Here is a 22,572-nt window from a genome sequence, read left to right as displayed (position 1 = left end):
GGCTCAGGTCATGATCTCATGGTTTGTGAGTTTGAGCCCCACATTGGGCTTTCTGCTGTCAGTGCAGAGCCTGCTTCAGATCCTCTGTTCCTCTCTCTCTCTCACGTGCATGCTCATGTGCACCCTCTCTCTCTCTCTAAAAAAAAACATTAAAAAAAGAAAAGAAACTTATTTTTCAACCAAAATGATAATGATAATATCAGAAACATAAAGGTAAATCTAAGCCACCAGAAGTATCATTATTATTATTAAATACCATATCCACGTGATTGAGAAAAAGCCTCCACCCTAGAAGAACCCACTGTCTACTTTCTCTAGGCTTATATTCCAGCAGATAAAAACTTACAGGGACATTTTACCCCATGGGGCAATGGCTGCCCAGTCACATTTATACGTTTCTTTGGTCAGTTCAGAATTTTATTCTCCACATTATTTCACATCTTCTCCATCCTCTTTGAACCTTCATTGAACTCCCTCTCTTGAGACAGGCCTGTGGAAAGAAGTTTTAAAAATGAAGGCATTGGGGGGCGCCTGGGTGGCTTGGTCGGTTAAGCGTCCGACTTCGGCTCAGGTCATGATCTCACGGTCCGTGAGTTCGAGCCCCGCGTTGGGCTCTGTGCTGACAGCTCAGAGCCTGGAGCCTGTTTCAGATTCTGTGTCTCCCTCTCTCTCTGCCCCTCCCCTGTTCATGCTCTGTCTCTCTCTGTCTCAAAAATAAATAAAAAAAAAAAAAACGTTAAAAAAAAATTAAAAAAAAAAAAAAATGAAGGCATTGGATGAATCCCAGCCCCTACCATGAGTTTAGAATAAGGTATCTCTAGCAACATTTTCTAGCATCAATGTTTAGGATGTCCCTTGTCTTTTCCCTTCCTGACTTCCTCCTTCCATACTTTACACATACCAACTCCAGGGCTTTCTCCTTTGACTTGTCTATTCTCCCACAGTGGCGTGCTGATAAAGTGACTCTCTGAAAAATACAAAGTCTGGATGTGTAGTTTTTATTGACTTCTGTGGTAGAAATACTCCCACCACAGCCAATTTCAAGCTACCACCATTTTGAAATACTTAACAACCAACTCGAGAGTCTGGGAGCCCGTTCTAGTTCTCTGGGCTACCTGCATTGCACCATGTTCCCCTCTCATTCCTCAGACAGCTCTTCCCATGGGCCTCTATTCTCTGGTCTTTGTAGAGATTTTGTGCTTGATAATAGGGTGACAGCAGCCAGGATCAGCTGAGCATCCTTAAGTCACTCATGTTAAACCTGTGGGCTGCTAACCCGTGTATTCTACTGTTCCACGTTTGAACTCACCTTTCCTCTTTCATGAAGTTCCATATTCTAGCAGGACTGAGTAATGTTAGGGAAGCACAACAAGCAGCAAAAAGCCTCTTCCCTCTTTGACAAAATTTTGGTTCCATTCTGGGTATAGGTCTTTCCCACATTTGACAAGAGGCAACTCTTATCTCTTATGCACTCCCCTTCAGTGCTTGATAAATATCAATGTGTATGCAAATACCTGGGTATCTTGTTAAAATGCAAATCCTAATTCAGGGGTGAGGTGGGCTCTGAGAGATTGAATTTTTTAAATTAATTAATTTTTAAAAATTTACATCCAAGTTAGTTAGCATATAGTGCAACATTGATTTCAAGATGAGAGACCGAATTTTTAACAAGTTCAGAGACTATGTATGTGCGGCTGGTCCAATGACTACACTTTGAGTAACATCAGACTCCATACTCTGTAAGGCCATCCCCAACTCTGGTTGGAGAATGCAGTTACTCAGCCCAGGTGGAATCCTGATCCTCTCTCTGCCTTTTGGGCAGGGCATTTCATCTGCTCTCAATGGTTCTCAGGACTCGGGTGGTGTCTCTCAGTCTTTCACCTCTGCGACCCCACTGCCCTCATCTTTTGCCATATCTTGAGTCAGTTCTCAACTACATCCCATCCTAGCAAAGTCAACATCCTCTGCTCCTTACACAGTCATCTTCAAAGCATCTCTTCTGCCCATCCCTTCTTTCCCACCAGCCCACCTTCCTTTCAAGCTCATCCTCAATTCCCAGGCTAACACTTCCTGTCTAGTCCGCAGTCTAGTTTCAGCAGTGTTCTTAGCACGTGGGCATTTTTAATCACTTGTCTTTATAAGGTGTCACTTTTCCATTTGTGTTCTCATGCACACAGTGTCTATTTATATTCTCAAATCTTTAAGGATAGAAGTCATGACTTTTTGCCCCTTTTCCCCACTTCTCTGAGCCAGGTATGGAGCTCCACATAGGTTGCTCCAGGGCAATGGCATTCATAAGTGCCAACCAATGTCTTCTGGTGTCTCATCTTCTCTGTTCCTCTCTAAGCCCTTCCCTGACTAAGTGATGCTCCTTTCTCCATGCTGCAAATGTCTCCCTCTTCCTCTGCACTGTGATATCATATAGACCTAAGTCCATCTCAGCTTCGTCATATGACAGAGCATAGAGTAGGTCCTGCCTGAGCTCAAATTGCACTTTCACCTTTTATTAGGTATGCAGGTTTAGGTAAGTGATTTTGCCTAAGACTGTTTGGAATATGGGTGCAAAATTCAGGCAATTGTGAGGGGTGATAAAATAAGTCTATGAAAGTGCTTCCTATGGTGTTGAGCATAAAGTAAAATGTATGACCTTAAGAAAGTTATGTAAACTCTCCGAGTCTTTGTTCCTCATGGGTAAAATAGGAAAAATAGTACCCATCATACAGGGTATTTGTGAAAATAGAAGGAAATGAGGTGGGTGGAGTGCATCAACACTCAACCCACAGCTGTCTCCCCTTGGTTCTCTTTTTCTCCCATATGGACAGGAACCCTTAGGCCAAGCTTGTTCTTGATGCTTTTTCGCTCCTCCATTCTCCACTGCTCCCTCCCTCTCAAGCTTCCTTCCTTCTCTCCTTTCCCTTTGTAAGTATTAATTATAAGTATTGATTCAAATGGCAATGTGAGGGGAGAATGGAATAATATTGTTGGTCTGCCTTAAAGGAATGATGGAAAAGACCATGAACTTACAGGTAAAAGGGGATGAAAATGCAAAATCATGACCAGTTCTACATTAGCTCTTCATCCAGTCATTAAATACCAGGCTTCATGGGAAATATCTGGTTATATAAGACATAGTCTTTCTCTTTAGATGCTTATGATTCCACACATCTGAACAACAAACCTTACTTTAAGTAAGACTACATTGTGAAAAATTCAACCTCAAATAGAAATTCTATGGTCTGAAAGGTAATGGCCCTAACATAAAATAATGATTTCCTGGGGGTACTCCCCTGCTGACTATAATAAGCCTTTGCCTTTCTCCTCTGTTTTTCAATTTTTACTTTGATGGTTGCTTTATTTTTCTTTTTAAATTTTTATTTAAATTCTAGTTAAATGACATACAGTGCAATATTGGTTTCAGGAGTAGACTTCAGTGATTCATCACTTACACATAGCACCTAGTGTTCATCATAACAAGTGCCCTCCTTAATATAGCCTATCTCCCACCCACCTCCATCCATTGTTAAGGGTCTCTTGTGGTTTGTTTCCCTTTCTCTTTTCCTTCCTCCCATATGTTCATCTGTCTTGTTTCTTAAATTCCACATATGAGTGAAATTAAATGGCATTTTTCTTTCTCTGCCTGACTTATTTTGCTTAGCATAATACACTCTAGCTCCATCCACATCATTGCAAATGGCAAGATTTTGTTCTTTTTGATGGCTGAGTAATATTCCGTTGATTATATATACACCACATCTTCTTTATCCATTCATCAATTGATGGACACTTGGGCTCTTTCCATAGTTTGGCTATTGTTGATACTGTTGCTTGACTCTGATATTTGCTTAAAAGAAAACACTACTGGGGCACCTGGCTGGCTCAGTCAGAAAAGCGTGTGACTCTTGATCTCAGAGTCATGAGTTTGAGCCCCATGTGGGGTGTAGATATTACTTCAGTAAATACAACTTAAAAAAAAAAAAAGAAAATACTACTAGTGAATTTTGTCTTGCTTCCCCTCATCTTACAATTAACTTCAGAGGATATATTAAAAAAGGTGGAGGTGGGTGGCACTGAAGAATTACTATGAGGAAATATCAACCAACTGGGAAAAGAGAAAATACTAAGAAACAAATCCTTTGGATAAAGGATGCAGTATTCTTAGATTCTCAACCCTGGCTACACAGAACAACTCGGGGAGAGTTTTAAAATGACCACAATTCAGATTCCATCTCTGACCAATCAAATCAGAATTTCTGGGAACTAGTACTTTTATAAGCTCTCCAGGTGATTCCAGTGTGCATTCAGGGTGAACAAAACACTTTGTTAGTTGACCAAGGGTAAGCATCACCTGTTAAGTAGATTGGTAAAGGAAGAGAAAAGAGTCTAACTTTATCCAAGGATATGTCTCTCTCAATCTTGTTCTGTTCCCCAAGTAGGCCTTCATTCAATTCCCCAATTGCATCAAACCTTCACAAAGGCCCTTCCTTCCTCTATTTTTTCATCTATCCTATTCTAGCTCATTCCCCAGGCTCAGCTCGATGACTTTTCAAGAAAGCCCTTGCTAACCTAGCCTGTCTTACCCTGTGCTTCTCCCCAGCATCTACTGTAAGTAAATAATGTATTGTGTAATTGTGTTTTACCTGTGTGCCTTGCTAGAACAGGAGTTCTCAAAGTGTGCTTCACAGGCCAAAAGCATCGGCATCCCCTGGGAATTTGTTAGGCATGCTCACTCTCCAGCCCCACTCCAGACCTACTGAATCTGAAACTCTGGGGTTGGGCCTGGCATTCTGGGATTTAACCAGCCCCCAGAGTGATTCTGATGTATACTGAAGTTTGAGAAACACTGAGCTGGAGTCTTAACTCCTTGAGGGGGTAAAGATCTAGTCTGCTTTTCTTTCTTTTCTTTTCTTTTTTTTTTTTTTTTACTACTCCATCCTCAGTGTTTGCCTCAGTGTCTTGTGAGAGACACTGAGAGCCCTTGAAAAATATTTCTTGGATGAATGAGTACATGGCCCAAGAGTGTGAGGTGGAGATCTCTATACCTGGAGGTAGGGAGCATGTTCATTTAAGCTACAGATAAACTCTACTACATAAATCCATATGTGTAGTAGGAATTTTTATTTATCCTCAGTTGATGCTGTTGACAAAGGTCGGCATCGTTACAAAATATTAGAAGATAGCAAAGGATTTAAACAGTGAAAAGACCAGTTTAGAGGATTTGTTATCAGAGGAAAGACAGCAATGGTGACAAGTGCAGGAGGAGGGGCTGGCAGCAGAGGTCTCGGGGAGAAATGAGGGGAAGTGGAGGGAGAAGCACTTTTAAGAAGTTTGAGGGAAATGGGGAGCTGGCAGCTGCCCCAGAGGGACAGGAAGACTCTGGAGACAGAAAGGGTGTATATGGAGGAGAGAGAGGGTGGAGCCCTGGAGGATGAACAGCATGAACAAGCCAATCGCAACAGTCTCCTACAAGCAGGTGGGCACTGGCCCTAGTGGAGACTTTGTGGCTTGTGACATTGCTTGCCAGGCAGCCACAGCCTAATATAAAGTGGTTTAGGGCCCATTTATTTTCTAATTATGAAGAATTTAGAGTAGCCAAGCATCAAACAGGACCTCATGTCCTTGTTCTATTCATAGTGCCTGGGTTCTGGCTTGATCTTTGTTACCATTATTACCCAGATCCAACACTGGTTTTTATCTTCATAAGTTGCTAGCCAGTGTACTTTCTTCTTCTGAGTCCTCCCATTCATTTATTTACCTACTGTGTATCTGACAGTACTCTAGAAACAAAGGTTTAAATTCTCCATTTGAGTCCTAGCCTCGAGCCTGGGTCCCCTCTTTCTGCAGTCAGAGTTCCCTAATGACAACTGTTGAGAAATGACACCTCTTATCATTTCCAGGGGAGAGTCCCACAGTGCCAGGAGCAACAGTGCGGATATCAACACACTCCATGGCTGAGGGTCTCCCAGAGAGACACAACTCACTCAGGCACTGGATGGAACAATGCTTTAGTCACATAGAGAAGAGGCAGAGCAAGATCAGCTTCAGTCATGTGTACTGGCCCCCGTGGCCAGCAGATCTTGTCCTGCGGCTGATGCAGGGGGATGGTCTGCAAGCATCCTTGTCATACTGCAAGAGAAGGACCTGATTCCCTCCCCGCCAGGAAGAGATACAGTATTGACCAGGTGCCATATGACACACAGAATTAATCAGAACAAAGGAGCACACATTTAGTCTAAAACAAGAAAAGATATTCCCACACAATGTGATAAGCCCAGCACAAGCTGTGGGTTTATCTCTTGGTGAGGAAGTCTTCCAGGGCCAAAGCCCATTCTTACACGACCATGGAGGAGTTGAAAGACTGCATGCCCATGAATGACTTTGTCAATGACTATCTTCCAGAAAGTTGAAGCAGGTCTTTGGGGTCATTCCATCTACTTCCCCGTCCATACCACTTTGCCCATCATCTACTATGTAAAATTTGGCTGCCAGGCATCAGGAAGATGCTCCAATAGCCACCCCAGTTCCTATGCCATGTCTCAGTGAATCAACCCAGTTATCAGCCACCCTTGGGTCTGGTGAAAACAGCTAGTAGGCTGAAATTCTGACACAAGAGAGACTGAATATGCAGACAGACAATAGTAAGACCATATATGACAATAGGACTCTAACCCACAAATTCTGCAGCAACCAATCCAGGTACTAAACCTCAACCTATGTCTCAATCAGTCCAGAATGATCGGGTCTTGGTCAGGGACTGCCAACTTCGCTAGTTTTCATCCCTGCTTCCAATTCAGCACCAAGCAGAGTTTGCTAAATATGTTTTCCAAACCAATTACATAAGATGCCCCACTTCTAGTTAGCCGGCCTCTAGCTTTTCCATGCCGAAACCCTCCATTCAGAGCACACCTGAAGCCTTCTCTTTTTTACACTGCAAAGCTTTTCCACTCCCCTACCTGCTTTGAGTCCTGCCAAATGCCCGTGAAGGTGGCTGACTCCCTTGCTGTAGCTAGCTGTGAATAAATAGCCTCTGTTTGTTCTCATTTTGGTGGTCTTCATTTATTTCCATACACTAGTGGACAGCTAGTTGGATGAACTTGGAATCATCTCGTAGGTTTCACGGACTTGGCGAAATGAAACATAACTAGAACATGTTAAAAGTAGTCTGAAGGGAATAGAAGTACATTTTTATATTTTTTCCCAGTTTCATTGAGTCATAATTAACATAAAACATTGCCTTACAGATTTACAACATAATGATTTAATATATGTATATATTGCAAAATGGTTATGTATAATAAATATTGCATATGTACATGCTGTCCATTACATCCACAGAATTTCTTTATCATTTAACTAGAAATTTGTACCTTTTGACCCCATTTCCCCTACCACACCCTGCTTCTGAACTACCAATCTGTTCTCTTTCTGAGTTCAGTTTTTTAAAATTCCACATATAAGTGAGATTATACAGTACTTGTCTTTCTCTGACTTATTTTACTTAGCATAATGCCCTCAGGGTCCATCATGTTTTGCAAATGACAGAATTTCTGTTTTTTTTGTGGCTGAATAATATTTCATTGTATAATTATACTACATTTTCTTTATCCATTCACCTATTGGTGGACACTTAAGTTATTTCCATGTCTTGACTATTGTGAATAATGCTTCCACGAACATGAGGGTCAGATATCTTTTCAAGATAGTGACTTCATTTCCTTTAGATATATACCCAGGAGTGGAACTGCTGGATCATATTGTAGTTCTATCTTAAATTTTTTTGAGGAATGTTCATACTGTTCCACAGTGGTTGCACCAATACACATTCCCATCCATGGTGCATGAGGGTTCCCTTTCCTCTACAATCTCTCCAACACTTGTTATCTCTTTTCTTTTGGAGCATAGCCATTCTCACAGGTGTGAAGTGATATCTCACTGTGATTTTGATTTGTATTTCCTTGATAATTATTGATGTTGAGCACATTTCCATGTACCTATCTATCGGACATTTGTATATATTCTTTGGGAACTGACGATTCAGTTCCTCTGCCTATTTTTTTTATCGGATTTGTTGTTGTTGTTGTTGTTTGTTTGTTTTGCTATTGATTTGCATAGAACTGCATTTAAAATATATTTACATTGTATGGAAATTCATGGCAATGTGAATAACCATACAGCAAGGAAAATCTGTCTAGGAATAAAAGGAAAGGGAAAGACACATGCTGTTTCTGCAAGATATGCTATAGACCATCAAGCCAGGTTAAACATAATATTTTCATAATATAGGTTATAAAACTGGCAAAAAGACAAATTCTAGTAAAAGATGTAACTATGAAATATCTACTAGAAATTAAATTCTCTTCAAAGTAGAGAACAGATGCATTTCCTCTTTGCTTTGCTAATATTTCAGGCATAAAACAAAACCACAAAACCCAAAGATTGTGTGGAAGGGGGGAGGAATCAAAGTTAATAGTTATATTCTTTTTTTTTTAAATTTTTTAGTGTTTATTTAGTTTTGAGAGAGGAAGAGAGACAAAGCACAAGTGGGGAAGGGGCAGAGAGAGAGGGAGACAGAATGAGAAGCAGGTTCCAGGCTCTGCACTGACAGCAGAGAGCCCGACGCGGGGCTCGAACTCACGAATCGAGAGATCATGACCTGAGCCCAAGTCCGATGCTCAACCGACTGAGCCACCCAGGTGCCCCAATAGTTATATTCTTATTAGAAAGTTTTGAAAATATGGGAGGGACTAAATGAGTTGAATTGAATTGAACTGAATTGGAGAATGCACAGCTTTGCAAGCAACAGACTAGCAAAGACGGCTGGATCTAGGCAGAGTTTTCCTATAATAGTCTTATAAAAGTCAGTTGGATCACTGTTGGAGATTTAACAGCCCATCTTTTTTCCCTTCTATTGAGCATTATAGCTTAAAATGTCCTTACATTTACATATAAAAGCACAGAGGTCTAAAGTTATGTCATTTTAGCATATGGTCCTATTTCTGAAATGCTAATTTTGGTAGATATTTTAGGCAGTTAGTGCTAAAGTTGAAACAAGAAAAGCCATCACCTACATTCTACAAGAGTTATATTTACCACTTAGAGTTAGTGTTTTCAAACTGCCCACACTTCATTGCAATCAACTTTTATTTTCTGTTGTCCTATTTATCACTTTACTGAATCAACCTAGGAAGCTTGTATTTAAAAAAAAAAAGAAAGAAAGAAAGAAAGAAAGAAAGAAAGAAAGAAAGAAAGAAAGAAAGAAAGAAAAAAGGAAAAAAATATCGTTGCTCCTGATTTCAGCAGCTCAGTAATCTGTCCTCTTTAACTGGATGGAAAGAAATGAATCTTGAGATAAGGGGCTAAGTCTTAGGTCACCCAAAAGCATCACTCAGCATGCATCCATTCCAGAATTTCAGCTATATCTGCACTTTAATGTAACAGTCACTGATACGAACAGAAGATATTATAAGAAGTATCTCAGATCATATCTGCAAATTATTAGCATTGCAGATTGATTTTTGTTCACTGAAAGATGGAAATTATTCTATTTTTTTTAATGGGTAACTGCAGTTTGCTTAATAAATATTTGCAATCATTGACTAAATACCTGGATATCAACTATGTGTAAGAGACTGCTTGCTACAATAAAACAGGCTGAAGGAAAGATGGAAAGTTTATTCTCCAAAGCCCCCAAGTTTTTAAATGTATTTCCTGTTTCTACCTATAAATGTTTCTTAGAGGCATCCAATCTATGTATTTTAGAATGCCATAAAAATGGCTACATTTTTGTTCATTTAGCACAAGTTCTTTGAAACTTTGGCCAAACCAATTAAACTTTTTTTTAAATTAAAGTAAGTATTTCTCCAGGGGCAGCTGGGTAGCTCAGTCGGTTAAGCGTCTGACTTCGGTTTAGGTCAAGATCTCATAGTTCGTGGGTTCGAACCCCGCATTGGGCTCCGTGCTGACAGTTCAGAGCCTGGAGCCTGCTTCGGATTCTGTGTCTCCCTCTCTCTCTGCTCCTCCCTGGCTCGCACTCTGTCTCTGTCTCGAAAATAAATAAACACTAAAAAAAAATTGCTCCAATGTGGTTTTTTTTTTTTTTGGGGGGGGGAGGGGGGGTTGTTAAGATATCTGAAAAACAAGTTTGAAGCAGCCTCCAGAAAGCACAACCTGACAACTTGAAGTTTTCAACTTGTTAGTATATACCAGCATCTGGTATCTGATGAAATGCTAACTAGGATGTTACCCTTTCCACCAAAAGTCTCAGTTCTCCGTGTACACAGTACTTCCGTGTCTAGGAGGCTACTGACCATGAAATGCATCATTGATTCAGCGACAGATATTTGGGAAAAAAGAAACCACTCTAGAAAACGTATAATGGTTATAAATGTTACAATAGAGAGAAGGGCACACCTTAGAATCCAGGTAATGTAATATTCTCATAAACATGCATGTACATACATACATGTTTTTTTCTCATAAGCATACGTATATATATTTTAATCTCTTTCTCTTTCACACACACATGAACGCACACATCACCTATGTGGGAAAACCTCCAACATCACAGTAAATATATTTCAATCTCACATCCATGCCATCAGGAGAAGCACACTTCTCACATAAGTGATACAATCTCACAGATTGGGTGCCATTTTCCATTCTTTAAATATTACAGTGCAAACGATAATTTCAGTGTGACAATATCATGGGGAATTTACAACAGTCAGGACATTCTAAATAGAACAGTGAAGAACTTCTAAATATCACATGTATGCACAATGCCTAGGTATAAACAGTAGCGGTGATCCTAACGTTGATTTTTATTGTGTTTAGAGGCACTTAAATCATACCACAAATGAAACTGCATTATTTTTATGTTGATTTATATAACTTTAATTACTTAAGGCCAATCATTTTCTAAAACTCAATAAAGAGGTTATATGTGACATTTTGAGGGGAAAGTTAAACATGGCTCCTAACCACAGGAGAATATAAGGCAAAGGATAAAAGATAAACACGCACAGAAGATGACATAGCCATCTGTCAGCCTCCCAAAGGACATGTTGGTTTTCATGATGCTTTTTTCTGTTTTCTTTTTCAATGCTTTACTGGGCAGCATGCTGCTCAGTTAGCAACTGTCAGGTATAGGATTCAGACAGACATTACTGATAACTGCCTTTAGGTATACCTAATATATAAGCTGGTTTATCCTAACAGATTTGGGACAACAGTTAAACCTTTAAAGCACAGGTTTAACCCCAGATAAGAATCTCAAAGCTACCCAAGATAAACTTTTTACATATATGTACATATAGTTACATATATTTCACATATAAGGCAAAAGGTGGTTTAGACGAAATCATTAGGGAAAGCAAAGAATTCAGGTTCCAGCAGATAATGTACCAGAATAAGCTTAAACTATCCCATGAAAAGCAGCTAGAAATGCCAGATAAGGTATAGCAGTAATTTTTTATAAGTGTATAGAAGCCTCTGTAAGAAACAGAAATCCTTAGATGCTAAAGATGAAAAGAGAACTGAAACCCTGACAGATAAGAATATGCTCTGATACAAATAATCTTATTAAAATGGGCAGAAGACATGAACAGACATTTCTCCAAAGAAAATATCCAGATGGCCACCAGACACATGAAAAGATGCTCAACATCACTCATCATCAGGGAAATACAGATCAAAACCACAATGAGATATCACCTCACACCTGTCAGAACGGCTAAAATCAAAGCCACAAGAAACAATAAGTGTTAGTGAGGATGTAGAGGAAAAGGAACCCTGGTGCACTGTTAGTGGGAATGCAAACTGGTGCAGTTACTCTGGAAAACAGTATGGAGGTTCCTCAAAAAATTAAAAATAGAAATACCCTATGATCCAGTAATCACACTACTGGACATTTACCCAAAGAATACAAAAATACTAATTCAAAGGGGTACATACACTCCTATGTTTATGGCAGTATTATTTACAGTAGCCAAGAAATGGAAGCAACCTAAGTGTCCACTGATAGATGAATGGATACAGAAGATGTGGTGTACATATACAAGGACGATCACTCAGCCATAAGAAAAAAAAGAATGAAACCCTGCCATTAGCAACAACATGGGTGGATCTAGAGAATATAATACTAAGCAAAATAGATGGTTACCAGAGGGGAGGTGGGTGGGGGGATGGGTGAAATAGGTGAAGTGGATTCAGAGTACACTATCTTGATGAGCACGGAGTAATGCATGGAAGTGTTGAATCACTATATTGTACACCTGAAATGAATAGAACACTATATGTTGTATATGTTATATATGTGTGTGTGTGTATATGTGTATATATATAAAGAATATGCTCTGATAAAAGGGCTATTCTAAAAAAATAGCTATCCATTGCAGTAACCTGAGAGCCTGAGTAATTTTTTTCCTTTTATGTTTAATAGAATTAAATTTCTATAAATCTTATCTTAGAATTACAAATCTGATGTGCACATATTTTAAGTGTGTAACTTGATGAGTTTAAAAAATGTATATATCCATGTAACCGATTAAGATATAGAACATCTCCACCCCAGAATGTTCCCTTAGGCCCCCTTCCAGACAGTCTCTACATCCACAGACAACAGATTCCTATCACCATGTTCTTGAATTTTATATAAATGGAATCATAATGTATGCATTCTTTTATGAATATCTTCTTTCAAAAATGACACAGAAAGATCCAGATATCTACACATAACTATGCCTAAAGGGGCTGCTTAAACCTGACAAAACTTAATAATGACAAAGGGTGTTTTTTTTTTTTTTAATGTTTATTTATTTTTGAGAGAGACAGAGTGACAGAGTGTGAGTGGGGAAAGGACAGAGAAAGAGGGAGACACAGAATCCGAAGCAGGCTCGAGGCTCTGAGCTGTCAGCAGCACAGAGCCCGACGTGGGGCTCGAACTCACCAACTATGAGATCATGACCTGAGCTGAAGCTGGACACTTAACTGACTGAACCACCCAGGCGCCCCGACAAAGGGTATTCTTGAGAATGGCAATCTACACCCTAGTATATCGTAAAAGGAATACAGAGGATTCCAGTATCAATCTCATGTTCTGTCTCATTAATAAGCTGTTGGATCCACTTTAACCAGTGTGGATGGAGAATGGCCTCCATATCAGTCTCATCTTTATGGTGCAAGTAATTTCTGTCACACAGGTATGGATCTGTGTGCAGATATTGACTTTCTCTTCAAAGATCATAGCTTCAAGATTTGGTCTTCACAGGAGGTACTTTATTTATAGATCGCCTTCAAGCATAGAGCCTTTATTATTTTGCTAACCTGAGAAATCCTGCAGCTTGATGTTTCTCACACAGGTTTGCTGGACCTTCTCCTTTGGAGCTGACGACCAGGTAGGCTTCATTCTGTTTTCCTGGGACAGATATGGAAAGGCTTGGATATCTAGTTTCCTTATAAAATATCTTTCTGCTTGATGAAGCTTTTGGGAACACCTTTATGCTTCCTCCAATCAACTACTGCACGGAACTTCCATTTAATTAATTTTCTTTCAAAATTATGAGGGTTACATACACTGCAAGCAGCCTCGAGTAGCAGGAGGCTGTGAGAGGGACCCGAGACTGGTTTCCTCTCACCCCTTCTAAAGATGGTGGTGATAACAGTGGCCTAGAAATGTTATGGCATCTCTTAGGCTCTCTGGATATGGGAGTTAGTGAATCTTTTTAAAAATATGCCTGTAGAGAAGCTAAGATATCCAACTGTGAATTCCCCACCTTCGAGATTTTGTTTTGCATATCACTGCATTCAGGTGAGTGAGTATTTGGAGCTTACTAGGTAATGATTGATGCCTACCCCGAGCAACATATAAAGCTGTGGGACAGCTGGCATCCTTCAGATGCTCCAAACAAATGAGCACAGGATTGGTAAGCTGCCCCTGCTGAGTTGTTAAATGGGGCTGTGCTAGCTTCCCAGGCTTGAAAAGAAATGCAGGCAATAACATCCTAGCAAAGCTTGGCCCACATACCAAGGAGGTGACCTTAGCTGATGAGCTCTCTCTCAGCTCCTCTCCCCATGTGAACACCTGTCAATATATGCACCTCTTTTCTCCCAGCGGTCAAATTTCAGATGTTTTATAGTCTGCAATGGCAAGGGTCTTCCTTGTTCGAAGCTGCAGGCAGGATTTAATCATGGTTGCTCAGGGCTAGAATGACCTTAAAGGTCTGGTTAAATCAAGACTGCTGGGATTCAGGCTTATGCTAGGTGACATCTTAATCTAAAATGACACTGGGCACCTTCTCTATCACAGCAGATGAAGGACAGAGAAGACATTTCAGTTGGGCCAAGGTGGGAGTGGGAAGGAAAAGGAAGGTGAGCAATGGCTCCTGACCCATGCAGGAATGCAGGCATCAAGGCTCAGGGCGAGGAGAAAACAGGCCAGTCAGGACAGGGGACTGGGACAGATGTGGGGAAGGCAGTGAGAAGTTCAAGGCCTCGGACACGGGAGATTACAGTGAACAGTGGTAAGAAGGAGCAGAACAGGACCCAGGGAAGGGTGTGGGCCATGAGCCAGAAGCAGAAGAGAGGTCTCTGAGCAGACATACCCCAGCGGGCACCACCTTAACAGGAGGTGGCTACTGTGCAGATGCCAGAGGCCTCCCTCTTGGCCAGGGCTGTGGCGGCTGAGGAAGGGGTCAGCATTGGGCAGTCATTCATCCTGTTTTGAAGCCAGATCTCCAGTCATTTCTGAAAAAAGAAAAAAAATGAGGAGGAGCTGTGTTTTTCCTTCAGAACTGATACGAATGACCCCATTATGTGTTGCACTAATAAAAGGAAACACAATCTAAGAGCAGCCAGTGTGGGGCTGAGGAATGAATGCTACTTTAACACATTTTGTCCATCTGTGATGCTGCTGACAATATTGGCAAAGGATAGGTAAGGTTGGTCCACCAGCAACATGTAAACAATTGTCAAGGCATCACTACCCGCAGAAATACATTTCAGAAAGCTGAGTGGGGCTTTCACTCATTTAAGAGGCCAGAGGGAGCCAGTTTACACAATACACATGTTTTGGGAGTAGATAAAAATGGATTTCTTGGCAGGCCCCTCTCCACACCCCCAGCACCTCCATCTTCTTTTTGGTGGCAAAGAACTGCACACACCAGCCAGTCCCTCCCCTTTTGCAAAATCTGGGTCCACCCTTCTGGGTAGCACCTCCATGTATGAGCCAGTCACAGGCATATGCTCTGTACTCAAATATCCTGTTTCAAATCATGGCTGCATCATTTACTGGCTGTATAAACTTTGGATGTGCTTCTTAATTTAAGCTTCAATGTCTTCACTTACAAAACAGAAACTATGGTACCATAAGGTCATTGTAAGAATCAAACTTAATCATTTATGTAAAACACATAAAACAGTATCTGAGGCATAAGTGCTCAATAAATATCATCATCATCACCATCACCATCGTCATCATCATCATGGTCTAAGGTCTTTTCCCCACTGAGATTATGCCTGCTCTGTATTTTTCTCCCTCAACTCGCAGGGACAGAGCTGGGGAACAGCAGCCCTATCTCATGTGCTGATACTGGTCTGCTAAACCAAGGTATACCCAAAGAACAGCATTCCAACAATACCAGAGCTAGAAAGGGACTTTTGTTTTGTTTTGTTTAGAGAGAGAGAGAGCACAAGTGGGAGAGAGGGGAGGGAGGGAGGGAGGGAAGGAGAGAGAGAGAGAGAGAAGAAGAAGAAGAAGAAGAAGAAGAAGAAGAAGAAGAAGAAGAAGAAGAAAGGAGGAGGAGGAGGAGGAGGAGAGGGAGAGTGGGGAAGGGGCAGAGAGAGAGGGAGAGAGAGAATCTCAAGCAGACTCTGTGCTGTCAGCGTTGAGGCTAACATAGGACTCCATCCCACAGACGAACTGTGAGATTATGACCTGAGCAGAAACCAAGAGTCTGACACTTAACCAATAGCCACGGGTCGAGGTGTCCCTTGACCGGATCTTTTTGAACATTTTAAACCACGCAATAAAGCAGGTTTGGATGGTACATATTTATTATACTATCAGTCTGTCTAATGGAAGGGTGTGATACACAATTAGGGTGTCCCAAAAATTTTTAGCTAAATGATTCCTTAACTTTTTTGACTAGCAAATCAAGTCATATGCCCCTTCTTCATATCAGGTGGCTTATAAACTGCTGGAAATAGGAGAGGGCCTCTGGAATCCATCTAATGTGGGAGAGAAGAGAACATCCATAGGCAAGTAATGGTAACATCATGTGGTAAAGCCACATTTGGATAGATGATAATAATGGTAGTGACAGCTACTGTTTATGGGGTTCCCACTGTGTGTCTGGCATTATACTCGTCAGTTACCATAACTCAACACATTTAATCATTATAACAACTCTTTAGGAAAGGTGTTGTTACCCCAATTATGTAGATGAGAAAGCTAATGCAGTGTGGTTCAGGGTCACCCAGTTAGCAAGTGGCACAGCTGTTTTATCAACTTTTAATTTAGGTCTGCCTGACTTTAAAACTACTAATCCACACTGGGTGGCTAGGAGGCTGGGAGAGGTAAGAGGTAAAGGTAAGCTAGTAAGAGCTGGTAAGCTGTTAAGAGGGTAGCTGAAGAGTGACTGATTTCACAAGGAAGAGAGGTGAAGCATCACAAAGGAGATAAATTTGGCCTTCTAGAATGAGTTAGTCGGGTGAACAGGAAAGAAAGAACATTTTAGGGGTGCCTGGGTGGCTCAGTTGGTTAAGGATCTGACTCTTGATTTTGGCTTAGGTCATGATTTCAAGATTTGTGAGGTGGATCCCCCTGCCACCCCCCAGTTGGGCTTTGCACTGACGGTGCAGAGCCTGCTTGGGATGCTCTCTCTGCCCCACCCTTGCTCTTGTGTGCTCTGTTCCCTCTTTGTCTCTCAAATTAAAAAAATAAACATTAAAAACAAAAACAAAAAAGAAAGCATTTTAGCAAGAGGCCATACAAGCAAAGATATGGAAGCATGTTGGATTTGGGAAACTGTGACAGACTGGCACAGTGTGATGGTGGCACTGAGCATATGGAATGGGGCTACAGTCCTTGTAAGTGGATTAGCGTGTCCCAGCACCGGTACGACCGCCTCACTTCACTCATGACCTCCACTGTGGACCATGCTGGCTTGCCCCATCTGACACTGCATTTCCAGTCTGTTTCTGCTTTCCTCAACTCCTGATGCTGTGCCACCTGACACTTAATACTGCCCTTCTGAGAACCCCCCAGCTTCCCTTCCTGATCATCATTATCCCTCCAACAAGCCTACTTCCAGAAATTCCAGACAATTGACCCATCCAATCTAGCTTGAGACGAAGGACAGTATCCAGTGCTATCTGCCTCCTAGTCCCAGAACTGGGCTTAGACTTTACCCTGTAGGTCAAGAATTCTTAATGTGGGATACATGGACCAGATCCATGGAATCATGAACTACTAGAATTCTAGGAAAAATACCGTCACTGCAATATTAAAGGGAATTGACGGTTTCATTAGATTCCCAAAGGGAATACTTTCTCAAAAGATCAGAGACCAAAGATCATGCACTGTTCAGTAACGTAGCCAGTAGCTACCCATGACTATTGAAATTATCTAAAATTAAATAAAATTAGAAATTCAATTTCTCAGTCTCACTAACCACATTTCAAATGCACATGTGGACGTTAGTGCAGATTATAGGACATTTCCGTCATTGCGGAGAGTTCTATTGGACAGTACTGGCCTAGATAATGAGGTGCCACTGAGGGCAGTAAAGAGGGGAACCACATGTGGTGTAAAAAGCTAGCTAACAGCAACTGGAGGACAGATCGGGGAAGGGTAAAGCCATTAGTCAGGGAGGCTCTGGGAGGAATGGATCTCATACAGTAGGTTACAAGTGTGAGTAATGGAGAGGAGGTTACAAGTGTGAGTAATGTGTCTGAGTACTTGGGGAAGGTCTGGATGGAGGATAGAGGCAGAGGAAGAAGTCAAAGCCAACTCTAAGCTTTCTAATTTGGAAAATGCCCACACAGGTTTCTCTCTGGCCTCCCTCTCCTTCTACTGCCCCTTCGTCCTCCTTAATACCCTGGGCCATGTCCTGGGTCCGGACCCTCACCTCACCATCTTCTCTGCCTAGAATATTCTTCCTCCAGGTTTCCAAATGTCTTCTTCCCTTACCAGCATGAGTGACTAGGAGATGGGGAGACAGTGACTGTCACAGAAGCAGGTGTGAGGGTGAAAAAGCTGATGAGTCATTCTGCTGATGTGAGTCTGAAGGGGCCAGTAAAATGCTGAGTCATCACAGACCAGTGCCAAATATTCACTGAGGAAGGGCAGACAGTCACTACCAGGGCAGCATCTGGAAACAGGTAAAATTGCTCTCTCACCCCAGGTACCCAAGGCCCTCAAGTATTCACCATCATCTCAATCTTCTCTCAGGAAACGTCCTGATAAACTCAGCAATACTAAGTACTAAAACACTAATGTGTACAGTATGTTAGCCAACTCAAATGTTTTTCATTTGAATGTGGGAAAGGGTTCTAAGCTCTATGACTGAATCTCTAATGGTGGATTTTTATGCATTGCTGTCAAATCTAGTGAGAATACATTTCCCCTAGTAGAATGCCTTCTACTCCTGATACCTCATAGGTGGCCTTCCTTATGAGCTGACTAAAGCAGTTTGTGAAGGGCATTTAGCAAAGGGTGGACAAATTCTTTGTGACTAACTCTCCATTACTCAGAAAATGTAAATGGATCAGAAGTCCCATCCCCTCACCCTCTGAGCATGTTGGTAAGCACAATGTTACTGTATAATGCGAAAATTTCCAAATAGAACTAAACTCAGGTCTATAAATACACATGATTAAGGCTTCAAATATAGCACTGCTTTATTTTCATGGGGGCTATTTCTGTGTGGTGATTGCCTGGCTGATTTGCAATTTCAGAATACAAATGGCTTTTCTCCATAGCTAATGGGAAACTTGGCAGGGTGCTGTACAGCCAGGCCCTCCTGAAAAAGTCTGTTAAATAGTGGTAAGTGCTCTTCTTCTGGATTACATAAGCAGAGCTGACAAAAGGCAACAGTACAACCCCAGAGCCTGCTAAAATGAGATAGTGTTTGTTTGGTTTCTCTTCTTATGCTAGAGGAATACCAACTCATCTGGTAATAAATCATGAAATGATCATGAGCACTTATCCCTATGATATTCTAAACTGAATATACTATGGTACAAATTAGGAATAAATGCCAATGGAGATCTCTCTGACACTGCATTCACAAGTAACTAAAAAATGTTTCAATAAGAATGATGTAAATAAATTCATAACCATGGGGACTGAACCAAAAATCAAGTGCCTGAAAGCAACAAACTCTACGGCTGTTATAGGCAAAACACTGAGTAGATTTTATTATCTCCATCTAATAGGGAGAACAGTATAATTATGATCTATGGTGATCTCAACACCATGAAGCAACTTTTCTAATATCACCACAGACAGTACAACCTACCTCTGAGCCAGGCCCTTGTAGATAGATACAACAAAATGATTATATTTTGAAGCAGTTTAGAGAATGATGCACTTTGGAGTCAAAGTTCAAATCCCAGTTCTCTCACTTATATATTTTCTGACTTCGGGGACACCTGGGTAGCTCAGTCAGTTAAGTGTCCGACTTTGGCTCAGGTCATGATCTCATGGTTCTTGAGTTCAAGCCCCACGTCGGGCTCTGTGCTGAGAGCTTGGAACCTGGAGCCTGCTTCAGATTCTGTGTCTCCCTGTCTCTCTGCCCCTCCCCTGCTCATAATCTGTCTCTCTCTCTCTCAAAAATAAATAAACATTAAAAAAAATTTTTTTAAATAAATATTTCTGACTTTGGATAAAAAACGGTTAGAGAAGTTTTCTCAAATGTACATGGGGATCTTAAATACCTATGTCTTAGGGCTATTGAGAAAATCAAATTAGAAAGCATGTAAAAGCACAGTATCTGGCATGTGGTAAATACCCAGTAAACATCTTTAATATTTTGTCTAGAAGTCTACCTTCAGTGTCTCTCATTGATTTGTGGGCCTCCTCTTCCTGGCTCCATGGTCTCTCTTCTTGGAGAACCTTGTGTGAAAGAAACAGATCTAGCTAGAGTAGTTTTTCTCATCAAGATACAAATTTAGGAAAAGAGGCAGAGTTAGTGTGAAGTAAATAAAGGTTAGGTTTTAAGACTCCTCTCTCGGATGGCCCCTTCTAAGACCTTATACCTAATTTTGTATTCATAAATTTGCATCTTTTTTCTTAAATATGCCCTTAAAATTGTATATGCTTTGGGCCCACCAAAACTCAGAAGTGCTCCTGTCTATTGCATAAGCTCTAAGCCCAGCTGGCAGCAGGTCTGACCCAAAGCTGTGGATCACAGGGCTGGCCCTGGGTGTTCTACTTTCACTTTCTGCTAATGAATCCCAGGATTGGTCAGAGATCAGGGATAAGACCACACTTGCAGGCGGGGTCTAGAGGTTCCTTGATGAAGAGAAAAGCCAAGGGAGATTGATGTGGGAAACAAAGGCAAATGAAAAATTAAATTTCCTTACTGCCTACATCCCATTGATAAGGCCTTGAAACAGGCAGAGTGATCTTCCTCTGGGAGCTCAGCTACCTTGATGTTGACACTCCGGTAAGAACAAATGGGAATCTTAGCCCAACTCTCCAGGATACTGTGAGTCTACTTTAAACATACAAAAATTCCTTTGGAAGTTTTCTTTATGTCTACCCTCACAAGATATATGTTGACAATCATACTCCAAGCTTATGCCCCCCAATCCGAAGGGTCTCATGACTGAGTTTTTGCTAAATGGTAATTCATGGCCATTTCCTAACAGCAGCTAGCCCCTCAAGGTCCTGGAAACCTTGTTTCCAAATTCCTTAGAAACTTACTCTATCCCTAATTCCCTCCCAACCTGAAGGTATATAATCAGTCACCTGTCACAACCCCAGTGCAGCTCTTTCTGTCCACGGGTTCTGTCCCCGTGCTTTAATAAAACTACCTTGTTGCACTAAAGATGTCTCAAATATTCTTTCTTGGCCATCAGCTCTGAACCCAACATTTCAAACCACATCAGTATCAGGAATGAGGCAGGGTGTGACCAAGCTGAGGATTAAGGATTATTTTTCAGCAGAGACTTAAAGTTTAGTAAAATAAATAAGATATTACAAAAATAGGTACAATAAGGCCTTAAATCAATGTTTCTCGAATGTGATCCAGGCTGACTCTGATTCAACAGCTTGACCAATACAGAAAAAGCTAGATTAAAGAAAAATCTGCTAGCAGTTATTAGAAACCTGCTGAGATACCCAGGATTTGAAGGAAGGAGAGCTTACTGAGGTCATCCCAACTTTTGGCACATTATTTTACTCCTAGGGACATGCAGTGGACTGAATGTGTCCTTCCCAAATTCATATGGTGAAATCTGAAGCCCCAGTGCCATGGTGTTTGGAGGTGGGGGTGATTAGGTCATGAGGGTGGAGCCCTCATGAATGAGATTAGTGCTCTTACAAAAGGGACCACAGAAAGCATTCTTGCCCTCCTTCCAACATGTAAGGTCACAGTGAAAAGACTGGGTCTTCACCAGACCCCAATGTGCTGGCACACAGATCTTCGACTCTCTGGCCCCCAGAACTGTGAGAAAGAAATGTGTGCTGTTTGAGCCACTCAATTCATCTTATTTTTGTCATAGCAGCCCAAATGCAGTAAGATAGGGCATTTGGCAATTCTTGGTGCAGGGCAAACAGCTAAGAAGTCAGCAGGAACTTGATGGGACTGGGAAGATAAATACTGAAGTCTGAAGCTGCCAAGGCAATTGTAGAATCAAGATCCTAGACAAAAGTGGAATGCAAAAATGTGAGCCCACCACCAGCATCAGTTTTCCTCAGGCTATTTACTGATTAAGTCGTGCAGGAGAAGAGGCTTGGAAGCCAAACAAATTGGGTAAAATAGCAAAGCGGAGTTTGGGGTTGTTTCATAATGCTACGGAGACAAAAATGGAGTTCAGAACTAGCCAGGGAAGACTGACTGAAAAAATATCCCAGGCCTTCACTTCTAGAGGACTACATCCTAATACTGAGGGTGAGACAGAGCTACTCTGATATTCCCAGAGACAGCAAGCCAGTCTGGGAGAGGTGTGGCCCCAACTAGATTGAGGCCATCTGTCCCCTGGCTGTGAGAGAAGAGGGTAAGCCCTCTCTGGGGGGAGAAAACACCAACCAGAGCCAATGCAATGTTTCAAATACAATGTCAGGCACTCATTAGAGAGTTGTGTGTACCACTAAGAATTTAGTGTATCAGATACATTAAGATAACTATGATTTATATGTTCCAGAAAAATACAAGACAGAGAGTTCCACCAAAGCAATGGAATTTGTTGGGGCACCTGGGTGGCTCAGTTGGTTAAGTGTCTGACTCTTGATATTGGCTCAGGTCATGATCTTGTGTTTGTGAGATTGAGCCCCACATCCGGTTCCATGCTGAGCATGGAGCCTGCTTAGGATTCTTTCTCTCTCTCTGCCCCTCCCCTGCTCACGCTTGC

The 22,572-nt window shown here is 41.4% G+C and overlaps 1 long non-coding RNA gene across 1 annotated transcript; it reads right to left on the bottom strand.

The window, feature by feature from the left end:
• Window positions 1–124: 124 nt before the first annotated feature.
• LOC123583218 lies at window positions 125–20,944 on the bottom strand. The gene is made up of 5 exons (XR_006704789.1): window positions 20,044–20,944; window positions 14,598–14,739; window positions 13,321–13,411; window positions 347–490; window positions 125–136 (listed from the first exon to the last, which is right to left on the bottom strand). It is a non-coding gene; the product is annotated as an uncharacterized LOC123583218 (long non-coding RNA).
• Window positions 20,945–22,572: the final 1,628 nt, after the last annotated feature.

Source organism: Leopardus geoffroyi, chromosome B3, assembly GCF_018350155.1.
Source record: "Leopardus geoffroyi isolate Oge1 chromosome B3, O.geoffroyi_Oge1_pat1.0, whole genome shotgun sequence".
Taxonomy (NCBI): Eukaryota; Metazoa; Chordata; class Mammalia; order Carnivora; family Felidae; genus Leopardus; species Leopardus geoffroyi.
Note: the sequence above shows the minus strand (reverse complement) of the source record. Positions and strands in the feature narration are given on the sequence as shown.